This window comes from Salmo salar, chromosome ssa10, assembly GCF_905237065.1.
Source record: "Salmo salar chromosome ssa10, Ssal_v3.1, whole genome shotgun sequence".
In the NCBI taxonomy this organism is placed as follows: Eukaryota; Metazoa; Chordata; class Actinopteri; order Salmoniformes; family Salmonidae; genus Salmo; species Salmo salar.
In genome coordinates this window covers 4553493-4567340 of record NC_059451.1, presented here as the reverse complement: position 1 = coordinate 4567340, position 13848 = coordinate 4553493, and positions in this window count along the sequence as shown.

Genomic DNA, 13848 nt, shown 5'->3' with positions numbered 1-13848 from the left:
CAATAGCATTAGCGCGCTCCGAAGGCTAGTGAAAATGTACCGTCTGCGTCTGACTTGTCGTCAGGAATGAGCAAAAAAAATATATTTAAGTTCGTTCAAACATGTCAAACGTTGTATAACATAAATCTTTAGGGTCTTTTTCAACCAGGGCTTCAATAATATTCCATTGGGATGGTTGCATTGTCTTTCAAAACATTTCGAAAAGGGAGAGTACCCATGGGCGCCGACGTCACAATGGTAATGGCCCATTTCCTGTGACCAAGGTAAACATCCTCTCTTTCAGTCAATTTTGATGGTAAATGAATCGCAAGCCACTGTGTGTTTCAATGGCAAATGTTTGAAGTGATATCCACACATCAGATTTCAGTTTCCTGTCAGGATTTGTCTCAGGGTTTTGACTGCCATATGAGTTCTGTTATACTCACAGACACCATTCAAACAGTTTTAGAAACTTTAGGGTGTTTTCTATCCAAAGCCAATTATATGCATATTCTAGTTTCTGGGCAGTAGTAATAACCAGATTAAATCGGGTACGTTTTTTTATCCAGCCGTGTCAATACTGCCCCCTAGCCCTAACAGGTTAAACACAGTTTATCCCGTCTTAAATGTTATCGATTATTTACGTTAAAAAATACCTACATTTGTATTAGGAAAGTTGTTTGAAATGTTTCGACAAAGATTACAGGTAACTTAGGAGATATTTTGTAGTCAATATTCCTGTGGATATCACCAAACAAAACTTAGAATGGATAAACTACATTTACTCTAACCAACAGACTCTGCATTAACAGATTTGAGAGAACAAGTACAGGCCACTAGCAAAATGACATTGTAGAACAGGCAGGCTTTGAATTAGCTCTTAGCAGAGAAAGGTGAAGTTTGCATAATATTCGGAGAAGAATGTTGCACCTTCATTCCCAACAACACGGCCCCAGATGGATTATTTACGGATGCTATGACCAAACTGAAAGGATTACGGTAGGAAGTAAAGGATGCAAATCCAATGCTGGATTTGATACCCACGCTTTGGACTGGTTGGATTTAACTTTGGGAAGATGGGGAGCAATCTTTACAGAAATTGCTATCATGATAGGTGTTGCACTGGTGGTCATGGTTATCGTTTTTTGTTGTGTATTACCTTTGCTGAAATCTCTCCTGATACAAAGCACTGTAAAACAAATGGCTGTTTATGACCCACCTGTAGTAGTGAACCCTGTGCCTGGGGCTCCTGGACAATATATGGATAAATATGGAAAACCATGCAATGCTAAAGGAGAAAGAATTGGACTGTCCTTTTGGAAACCCATAATGTCTTTATGGAGTAGGACCAGGAGGGGGATGGGCTTGTCATGACTATCAAGATCAACAAATGTTATTAAGTCCCAAAGGGGGGAATATATGGTGATTTTTCAGTAGCATACTGTGAAATAATAATGTAATAAAGCTAAACCTCTTGAGGCTAGGGGGCAGTATTTTCACATCCGGATAAAAAACGCCCCCAATTTAATCTGGTTACTACTCCTGCCCAGTAACTAGAATATGCATATAATTAGTAGATTTGGATAGCAAACACTCTAAAGTTTCTAAAACTGTTTGAATGGTGTCTGTGAGTATAACAGAACTCATATGGCAGGCCAAAACCTGAGAAGATTCCATGCAGGAAGTGGAAATCTGATTTGTGGAATCACCTTCAAGTCTTTGCCTATGAAATACAACGTGAGTTAGGATTCATTTAGCACTTCCTAAGGCTTCCACTAGATGTCAACAGTCTTTACAAAGTGGTTTGAGTCTTCTCCGGTAAAAACTGACCGAACGAGAGGCCTGGAAAGTTGGTCATAGAGGGAGGGCCATTACTACTATGATGCGCGCCCCCATGGGTACCCTCTCATTCCGAAACATTTAGTAAGACAATGCAATCATCCGCCTTGAATATTATTGAAGCTCTGATTGAAAAAGGCCCTAAAGATTTCTGTTATACAACGTTTGACATGTTTGAACAAACGTAAATATATTTGTTTTGCACATTCGTGACGACAAGTCCCACGCACTTCAGTACATTATGAGCAGCCTTCGGAACGCGCTAACAAGAAGGAGCTATTGGGACATAAATTATTAACTTTTTAGAACAAAACTACATTTGTTGTGGACCTGGGATGCCTGGAAGTGCCTTCTGATGAAGATAATCAAAGGTAAGGGAAAACCCCCCTGATTTGGACAAAATAACATGGAAACATATTGGCATAGCACGAATCATACACACGGTTGTAAATACCACCGAAAGCGGTCCATCTCCGTGCCAATCATATGGCAATTTTCCGATGGCAATTGCCAATTGTAACACCCCAAATTTCCTTTAGATGTCGAGCGCGCTCCACCGTGGATTTTCATAGAGCAAATGATACCCAAGTCTACACCCAAGGGTCAGATTTTGATAAAATGATTTTTTTTTGAAAACTTATCACCCCTTAGATTGGTTTCTGGACCGTTTTTCGAAATATTTTCGATTTTTATGTCAATTACACATGTATAAGAGCTGTATGAACATGCTTATGACGTTTTTTATTGATGTCTTTTTTTGGGTTGCTTTTGCTTGTGCACAAGGCATATGTTTTGTGCATTTTGAATATGATTTCATAGGAAAAAAGTGACTTTTTTTTTCTTTTTTTTCAAAATGACATTAGAAATGTGCAAATGAAATGTCCAATTCTTTTTTTGTCAATTATACATGTATGAAAGTATTGAATGTGCCAAATCAGGATGTTTGTCCATTTGCCATGTACGATCATAGGAAGTCGGTTTCCAAACCCAAAAGTCAGTGAACCATGGTCCAAATGGCATTTATACTGCCCAAATGATATATAGCCCTATGTTAAGCCATGAATCAACGCAGATGGTCTACTTGTCATGTATGATGAGGGAGAAGTGGGACTCTGTTGCGTTTAACATTTTTACGAATTTGACATGCTCAGAATGCATAATTGACTGGCCCGATGATCTCGGGATGGCGGTGCAGTGACTGTGGTTCCTCTCCATGGCTCGTTGTGATGATTTCATCATGTCAACTTTGGTGATATTTATTGCTGTTGAATCATATTGCAAATGCACATTACATTAGCAATATTGCGAGTTACGTTTGCAATATGATTCAATGGGGATTTAGCATCACGAATTTAGGCATGCTCAAAAATATTGCAGAAATGCATAATTGACTGTCCCGATGACATGGGGATGGCCATGCAGTGACTGTGGTTCCTCTCCATGGCTTGATGGTGACATGAGAGAAGTGGGACTGTCGTTTTTTAGCGATTTTTTTGAAAAATGTCCAAAATGACTAGGGGCACCCCATACTGGATGGGCACTGATGGAAGGTGCTCCCTACCCAACCGTGGACCCCTTGCACCCCCCTAAAGGCATTTAAAACCCTTCTAAAAAAGTAATCCTGGTAACCCATTTCGGGTCACCATGTGCACGGATGCGCATTTGCAATATGTTTCAATGGGCCTTAACATCACGAATTAGGCATGCTCAAAAACAATGCAGAAATGCATAATCGACTGTCCCGATGAACTAGAGATGATCGTGCAGTGACTGTGGTTCCTCTCCAACGCTCGTTGTGTTGATTTCATCATGTCAACTTTGGTGATATTTATTGCTGTTGAATCATATTGCAAATGCGTGTTACGTTTGCAATATTGCGCGTTACGTTTGCAATATGATTCATCATTTCAACTTTAGTGATATTTTTTGCTGTTGAATCATATTGCAAATGCACCTTACGTTTGCAATATTGCGCGTTACATTTGCAATATGATTCAATGGGCATTTAGCATCACGAATTTAGGCATGCTCAAAAATACTGCAGAAATGCATAATTGACTGTCCCGATGAACTGGGGATGGCCGTGCAGTGACTGTGGTTCCTCTCCATCGCTCGTTGTGTTGATTTCATCATGTCAACTTTGGTGATATTTATTGCTGTTGAATCATATTGCAAACGCGCGTTACGTTTGCAATATTGCGCGTTACGTTTGCAATATGATTCATCATGTCAACTTTGGTGATATTTATTGCTGTTGAATCATCTTGCAAATGTGCGTTACGTTTGCAATATTGCACGTTACGTTTGCAATATGATTCATCATGTCAACTTTGGTGATATTTTTTGCTGTTGAATCATATTGCAAATGCACGTTACGTTTGCAATATTGCGCGTTACGTTTGCAATATGATTCAATGGGCATTTAGCATCACGAATTTAGGCATGCTCATAAATACTGCTGAAATGCATAATTGACTGTCCCGATGATCTCGGTATGGCCTGACAGTGACTGTGGTTCCTCTCCATGGCTTGATGGTGACATGAGAGAAGTGGGACTGTCGTTTTTTAGCAATCTTTGTAAAATGTCCAAAATGACTAGGGGCGCCCCATACTGGATGGGCACTGATGGAAGGTGCTCCCTACCCAACCGTGGACCCCTTGCACCCCCCTAAAGGCATTTAAAACCCTTCTAAAAAAGTAATCCTGGTAACCCATGTCGGGTCACCATGTGCACGGATGCGCATTTGCAATATGTTTCAATGGGCCTTAAAATCACGAATTTGGCATGCTCAAAAACAATGCAGAAATGCATAATTGACTGTCCCGATGAACTGGGCATGGGCGTGCAGTGACTGTGGTTCCTCTCCATCACTCGTTGTGTTGATTTCATCATGTCAACTTTGGTGAAATGTATTGCTGTTGAATCATATTGCAAATGCGCGTTACGTTTGCAATATTGCACGTTACGTTTGCAATATGATTCAATGGGCATTTAGCATCACGAATTTAGGCATACTCAAAAATACTGCAGAAATGCATAATTGACTGGCTTGATGAACTGGGCATGGGCGTGCAGTGACTGTGGTTCCTCTCCATCACTCGTTGTGTTGATTTCATCATGTCAACTTTGGTGAAATGTGTTGCTGTTGAATCATATTGCAAATGCGCGTTACGTTTGCAACACCCAGCAGTCAGCGTCCATCAGTCAATTAGATGTCATTCTGACACCAAACTGATACCATCTGACACCAAATCCACTTTTTCCAACTCGTATAGAAGCCAACTATCACATATGTCAGAGAAGGCCCATAATTCACAGCGCTTTCAATTTTAACCATAAAAAACATAAAACACATAGTTACGTTATAGCTGCGGGTCCAGCTCTGACAATATGTGTAGGCCTATGTGAGGCGACCCCGAATCCCAAGTTTCGGCTCGATAGGTCATTCGGTGCCCGAGCAATGGCCTTAATTGGTGCTGAAAATCCACTTTTTCAGGGCGTTACTACGGGGTCCCTGAATGAGCTATCGGACAGAGACATTGGGGTCCGTCTCTATGGGCCGAGAAGGTTTCAATGCACCTAGTCTTGCGACTCTGGGACATTTCTACACGTCGCCATGTCCGTGATATTCAAAATGAATTGAACATATTGCAAATGCACGAGGTGGTTTCTCGGTCTGAGAACCTTCTAGAGCCACATAATTCACCCTGCACTATCGACTTGAGCTCTAGAAAAGGTTTCTAAAATTCCGGAGCTCTAGGTCTGACAGTTCTTGAATCATTTGAACGAAAGTAACTATTGAAGGCGGTATAAGCCTCTAAGCCCCACACTATGTCCCTATGGCCAAGCTGTGTGTGTGTGTGTTTTAGTAAAAAAAAAAAAAAGAATAGACACATGTTGTCTTTGGGGTAGGCATATACAGAATCCTGAATATGAAGTCTCTACCTTAAGAATTGACTGAATGACACATGGTTGAGAAGCTTGATTTTCACTATGTGCAGGTAATATGACAATAGCTCTAGGCTGTTTTTAACAACTTCCGGTTGTCACAGGAAGTTCTTACTCAACACACGTTGTCTTTGGGGTAGACATAAACAGAATCCTGAATATGAAGTCTCTACCTTAAGAATTGACTGAATGACACATGGTTGAGTTGTGTGATTTTCACAATGTGCAGGTTATATGACAATAGCTCTAGGCTGTTTTTAACCACTTCCGGTTGTCACAGGAAGCTCTGGCTCAACACACGTTGTCTTTGGGGTAGACATAAACAGAATCCTGAATATGAAGCCTCTACCTTAAGAATTGACTGAATGACACATGGTTGAGTTGCGTGATTTTCACTATCTGCAGGTTGGCCATATGACAATAGCTCTAGGCTGTTTTTAACAACTTCCGGTTGTCACAGGAAGCTCTTGCTCAACACACGGTGTCTTTGGGGTAGACATAAACAGAATCCTGAATATGAAGCCTCTACCTTAAGAATTGACTGAATGACACATGGTTGAGTTGCGTGATTTTCACTGTGTGCAGGTTATATGACAATAGCTCTAGGCTGTTTTTAACAACTTCAGGTTGTCACAGGAAGCTCTTACTCAACACACGTTGTCTTTGGGGTAGGCATAAACAGAATCCTGAATATGAAGACACCCAGCAAGTTTAGCCTTCACCAAAATCAGATTTACTATTACAAAAGTTTGATTACCTTTTGCTGTCTTCGTCAGAATGCACTCCCAGGACTGCTACTTCAATAACAAATGTTGGTTTGGTCCAAAATAATCCATCGTTATATCCGAATAGCGGCGTTTTGTTCGTGCGTTCCAGAAACTATCCGAAATGGTAAATCAGGGTCGTGCGCATGGCGCATTTCGTGACAAAAAAATTCTAAATATTCCATTACCGTACTTCGAAGCATGTCAACCGCTGTTTAAAATCAATTTTTATGCCATTTTTCTCGTAAAAAAGCGATAATATTCTGACCGGGAATCTCCTTTTCGGTAAACAGAGGAAAAAACACAAAGACGGGGGCGGCCAGTGCATGCGCCTAAGCCCACAGTCCCTTGATCGGCCACTTGAGAAAGGCGATAATGTGTTTCAGCCTGGGGCTGGAATGACAACATTCAGGTTTTTCCCGGGCTCTGAGAGCCTATGGAAGACGTAGGAAGTGTCACGTTAGAGCAGAGATCCTTTGTAATGGATAGAGATGGAAAAGAAGTTCAAGAAATGGTCAGACAGGGTACTTCCTGTACAGAATCTTCTCACGTTTTGGCCTGCCAAATGAGTTCTGTTATACTCACAGACACCATTCAAACAGTTTTAGAAACTTTGGAGTGTTTTCTATCCAAAGCTAATAATTATATGCATATTCTAGTTTCTGGGCAGGACTAATAATCAGATTAAATCGGGTACGTTTTTTATCCAGCAGTGAAAATACTGCCCCCTAGCCATAACAGGTTAACAATTGTATTCATATTTACAGATGGCATACAAGTTTGTTATTAAGGCACATGAAAGAACAGTTTCATTTTTACAGCCCTCTTACCTCATACCCAACCTGTAAGTGTGAAGGTGGTACCATGTCACACCAGGTTAAGATCACAGACAGATTTGCTGTTGTATTCATTAAATTGTACATGTATCTACATGGGAACAGACACCAATTCTTTTTACAGTCCTGTTATTACAAACATGCATGGGTCGCATTAGCTTTCAGAAATCAGCATTTTCAAAACACAAACCATCAAAAATTATGCGTTTTAACCTGTTAGGGCTAGGGGGCAGCATTTGCACGTCTGGATAAAAAAAATGTACCCGATTTAATCTGGTTACTAATCCTACCCAGTAACTAGAATATGCATATACTTATTATATATGGATAGAAAACACTCTAAAGTTTCTAAAACTGTTTGAATGGTGTCTGTGAGTATAACAGAACTCATTTGGCATGCAAAACCCTGAGACATTTTCTGACAGGAAGTGGATACCTGATGTGTTGTATTACCTTTAAACGTATCCCATTGCAAAGCACAGGGGCTGAGGAATATTTTGGCACTTCCTATTGCTTCCACTAGATGTCACCAGCCTTTACAAAGTGTTTTGAGTCTTCTGGAGGGAGATCTGACCGAACAAGAGCCATGGAACGATGATGTCTCATTAGACACCTGGCGCGCGAGTTCATGTTGGGTACCCTCGTTCCAATACGTTATAAAAGAGTATGCATTCGTCCACCTTGAATATTATTCATGTTCTGGTTAAAAAAGGCCCTAATGATTTATGCTATACAACGTTTGACATGTTTGAACGAACGTAAATATATTTTTTTCCCCTCGTTCATGACGAGAAGTCCGGCTGGCTTAGATCATGTGCTAACAAGACGGAGATTTTTGGACATAAATGATGAGCTTTTTTGAACAAAACTACATTCGTTATGGACCTGTGATACCTGGAAGTGACATCTGATGAAGAGAATCAAAGGTAATGGATTATTTACATAGTATTTTCGATTTTAGATCTCCCCAACATGACGTCTAGTCTGTATCGCAACGCGTATTTTTCTGGGCGCAGTGCTCAGATTATTGCAAAGTGTGATTTCCCAGTAAGGTTATTTTTAAATCTGGCAAGTTGATTGCGTTCAAGAGATGTAAATCTATAATTCTTTAAATGACAATATAATATTTTACCAATGTTTTCTAATTTTAATTATTTAATTTGTGACGCTGACTTGACTGCCGGTTATTGGAGGGAAACGATTTCCTCAACATCAATGCCATAGTAAAACGCTGTTTTTGGATATAAATATGAACTTGATAGAACTAAAAATGCATGCATTGTCTAACATAATGTCCTAGGAGTGTCATCTGATGGAGATTGTAAAAGGTTAGTGCATCATTTTAGCTGGTTTTATGGTTTTGGTGACCCTGTCTTTGAATCGACAAAACATTACACACAACTCTTGTAAATGTACTGTCCTAACATACTCTAAATTTATGCTTTCGCCGTAAAACCTTTTTGAAATCGTAAAACGTGGTTAGATTAAGGAGATGTTTATCTTTCAAAGGGTGTAAAATAGTTGTATGTTTGAAAAATTTGAATTTTGACATTTATTTGGATTCAAATTTGCCGCTCTTGAAATGCACCTGCTGTTGATGGAGTGCACCACGGGTGGCACGCTAGCGTCCCTCCTAGCCCATAGAGGTTAAACCATTTCAAATGCGTTTTGTCTTCAATAAAGTAATCAGGGGTTTGCAACTATAGTTTTCCTTCACGCAAAATATATTAATGCAACACATTCATCAGATGATGACAGAAGTGCAACGCTATTTTGGCTAGCAGCCACACATACTGTAAGTAAATGAGCTTACAATGAAAAAGCAAGGTGTTTTTTGCAAAAACAATGCATGGCCATCATACACTACATGACCATAAATGTGGACACCTGCTCGTTGAACATTTCATTCCAAAATGTCGCAGTTGCCGTTCCAATTCATCCCAAAGGTGTTCGATGGGGTTGAGTTCAGGGCTCTGTGCAGGCCAGTCAAGTTCTTCCTCAACGATCTTTACCAACCATTTCTGTATGGACCTTGCTTTGTGCACAGGGGCATTGTCATGCTAAAACAGAAAAGGGAATTCCCAAACTTTTGTAACAAAGTTGGAAGCGCAGAATTGACTAGAATGTCATTGTATGCTGTACAATAAAGATCTCCCTTCACTGGAACTAAGGGGCCAAGCCCGAAACCATGAAAAACAGCCCCAGAGCATAATTCCTCTTCGACCAAACTTTACAGTTGGCACTATGCATTGGGACAGGTAGTGTTCTCCTGGCATCCGCCAAACCCAGATTCATCCATCGGAATGCCAGATGGTGAAGAGTGATTCATCACTCCAGAGAAAGCATTTCCACTGCTCTATGGTCCAATGGCGGCAAGCTTTACACCACTCCAGTAGACGCTTGGCATTGCACATGGTGGTCTTAGACTTGTGTGTGGCTGCTCGGCCATGGAAACCCATTTCATGAAGCTCCAGATGAACAGTTCTTGTGCTGACGTTGCTTCCAGAGGCAGTTTGGAAGTCAGGAGTGAGTGTTGCAACCGAGGACAGATGATTTTTAAATGCTACGCGTTTCAGCACTCATAGGTCCCATTCTGTGAGCTTGTATTGCCTACCACTTCATGGCTGAGCCATTGTTGCTCCTAGACGTTTCTACTTCACAATCACAGCACTTACAGTTGACCGCAGCAGCTCTAGCAGGGCAGAATTTTGACGAACTAACTTGTTGGAAAGGTGGCATTTTATGACGGTGCCACGTTGAAAGTCAGTGAACTCTTTAGTAAAGCCCTTCTACTGCCAATGTTTTTCTATGTAGATTGTTTGGCTGTGATTGGTTAAAAGGGCTTTCCAGACGGTGTCTATTCCACAAGTTAACACCGACTAAATCTATGATGTTAAAATGCCTATTTACTCTGTTCCATCTGACGGCGCAATCTACTGTCTCATCATCCCAGGGAGTGAAGATATAAACTTGATCTTTACTATAAAAAGCATCTAGACATTATCTCACATTTCTTTTAGACTAACATTTAGTTTTTAACAGCGGAGATTTGTATAAACCTTACTGTCTGTCTCTCCGACATTTGCAACATTGTTTCAATATTCAAATTTGATCTCCATCTGTCCCATAGTAATAAACGTGTAGGGGTCGGGAGTCGGGACGAGAGAGAGAGACAGGCAGCGTTTCTTAGCCAGTCTAAATCATAAATCAGCTGGCATCATTTTTATGAAATATACAAATAAATGTCAATTGATAAAGGTAAAACGAAACAAAGTGCAGCTAGTTTGCAGTCTTTCCAGCTTCAGCTTGAAGTTATTGTGTTAGCTGTGTTGTTTGCTAGCTCCTCTGAACAACAGTGTCCTAACGAGAGAGCACATGTTCTATGCCAGGCAAAATAGTGCATCATTAGCTCATTGCTATGGATGTATCCAAATAAATGTCACTAGAAAACAGCTTAAATTAAGTCAGCTACTGTTGTTATTCTTTCTGCACTGTTTGATGTGACTGTAAGTTAGCCGTAGTTGGCTATCTAGCAAGCAAGCAGGGGATAAGAATGTTGCCAGCCAATGGAACATTTAGAATGAACGACTGGGTCGCGTCCATAGAAATATAACAAAAAGACTGAATGACTGGCAACGGAACCAATAGAACAAACGACCAACCGGTGTCACGTCCTGACCATAGAAAGCTGTTATTTTCTATGGTAGAGTAGGTCAGGGCGTGACAGGGGGGTTTTCTAGTTTAGTTTTTCTATGTTGGGTTTTGTTTGGGATGATCTCCAATTAGAGGCAGCTGGTCCTCGTTGTCTCTAATCGGAGATCATACTTAACCCACTGTTCCTAGGCCGTCATTGAAAATAAGAATTTGTTCTTAACTGACTTGCCTAGTTAACCTGTTAGGGCTAGGGGGCTGTATTGACACGGCTGGATAAAAAACGTACCCGATTTAATCTGGTTACTACTCCTGCCCAGTAACTAGAATATGCATATAATTATTGGTTTTGGATAGAAAACACCCTAAAGTTTCTAAAACTGTTTGAATTGTGTCTGTGAGTATAACAGAACTCATATGGCAGGTCAAAACCTGAGAAGATTCCATGCAGGAAGTGGCGTGTCTGACAAGTTGTTGTTTATCTTGGCTCTTTTTATTGAAGTCTGAGGATCTTTGCTATAACGTGACACTTCCTACGGCTCCCATAGGCTCTCAGAACCCGGGAAAAAGCTGAATGATATCGAGGCAGCCCCTGACTGAAAAACATTAGCGCGTTTGGATAGTGGCCGGTCAGAGTACTATGAGACTCAGGCTCGTGCACGAGGGGATCCCATGCTTTTATTTTCTCTCTCTTTGAACGTAAACACGCTTTCCCGGTCGGAATATTATCGCTTTTTTACGAGAAAAATTGCATAAAAATTGATTTTAAACAGCGGTTGACATGCTTCGAAGTACGGTGAAGGAATATTTAGAATTTTTTTGTCACGAATTGCGCCATGCTCGTGACCCTGATTTACCATTTCGGATAGTGTCTGGAACGCACGAAGAAAACGCCGCTATTTGGATATAACGATGGATTATTTTGGACCAAACCAACATTTGTTATTGAAGTAGCGGTCCTGGGAGTGCATTCTGACGAAGACAACAAAGGTAATCAAACTTTTGTAATAGTAAATCTGACTTTGGTCAGGGCTAAACTTGGTGGGTGTCTAAATGGCTAGCCGTGATGGCTGGGCTATCTACTGAGAATATTGCAAAATGTGCTTTCACCGAAAAGCTATTTTAAAATCGGACACCTCGATTGCACAAAGGAGTTCTGTATCTATAATTCTTACAATAATTGTTATGTTTTTTGTGAACGTTTATCGTGAGTAATTTAGTAAATTCAGATAATCTGGGCTCTTGGGGAGCCGAGGTAGGTTGAACCAATCCACCACTAGTAGGAAGGTTACTGGGTGGTTGGGAGGTCTCAGATGTGACGTGCTGCCTATGAGCTAATTCACTGATTTGCTCCATTATCACCTTGAACCCTTGGTCGTGGCATTCCGTCAGGGAACGAAGTAGCTCCTCATGCCTCCCAATGGTGGTTCCCTACAGGGAGACAACGTGACAGAGCTGGTCCAAGTCTGCTAGATCTGTCATGGCCAGTTCGTACTATAAGGGCAGAAGGCGAGACCCAAATGCCGACACAGGAGGCAGATGGTAGAGCTCTGATATTTATTACAACAAAGGGAGTAGGCAAAGGCAAGTCCAAACAGTACCAGACGATATGCAGTCTCGAGGTCAGGCCAGGCAGGGGTCAGAAACCAGATCCGAGTCTCAAGGACAGGTGAACCAATTCAGTGTGTGTGTGTGTGTGTGTGTGTGTGTGTGTGTGTGTGTGTGTGTGTGTGTGTGTGTGTGTGTGTGTGTGTGTGTGTGTGTGTGTGTGTGTGTGTGTGTGTGTGTTGTGACTGGATTACCTCCTCCCCCAGGGTCCAAGGAAGTTATTAAGTTATAACAAAGTTATTACTATCATAGTTAACTGATATGATAACACATGATATGATATTGATTATGGTTGCTCTCTTTTCTGATACCAGAGGTATCAACAGATACATGTCGTAAATCATGGCTGTCGTTGATGTTGGTGAGAGATTGTGTATGTATAGCCTCCAGCAGAACTAGTTTCACTCCCACACCCAAATATTGATGATATCATCAATGATGATACTGTAGGTTCATGTTGGATCTTTTAGACGAAGGACAACTTTGTCTGAAAACAACATGAGTCTTTCTTTCAAACGCTCCAGATTTATCCTGATGTATTTTGGCTGTGCACTTGTACCAATATATTTAGCGGTGCTATCTTTAATAGGTACTATTAGGGGAAAATCTGATAACTTATCCACAATTCCCTGAAGATTCCCGGAATCAGGAGGTAATAAACCAGGATTCATGTAAAATTTTGCAACGCTAGGTACTATTCAATCATCATATACTATTCACCTGTTCAGGCTCACTTCCCATCCCTTAGTGCAATGGTATAAGACAGAAATAGTGAATGAACTTCCCTTGTACTTATGACTGGCTTTACTGTACCTGTAGCTGTGTGTTGGTGCTAAACATGATAACATGATAACTACTCCTTAGGGAGTTCTGTACATCCTGTCTGGTGGACTAAGGTGATGAGGACACACACTCATGCAAACACACATCTTTCCCAATATCTCCAGGTGTCCGAACAGTTTCGCTGCTGACCACATAATACGTGATTGACGACATCCAGCCAACTAGCCGACTCTGAAGGCTGAAGCTTAAAGCAAAGCTTTATTACATTGCAGGTCCTGTTCGGCTTGCAGATCAGTCAACAGAACCCTCTCCAGTAAAAGAGAGCCATAATAAATACTGGCGTTGCCCAGGGAAGTAGTAATGTTATTTTCTTATACTCTTTTCACACTACCGTGCAGACCCGCACCAAACTCCACCAAACTTTAAAAAAAATCTTTAC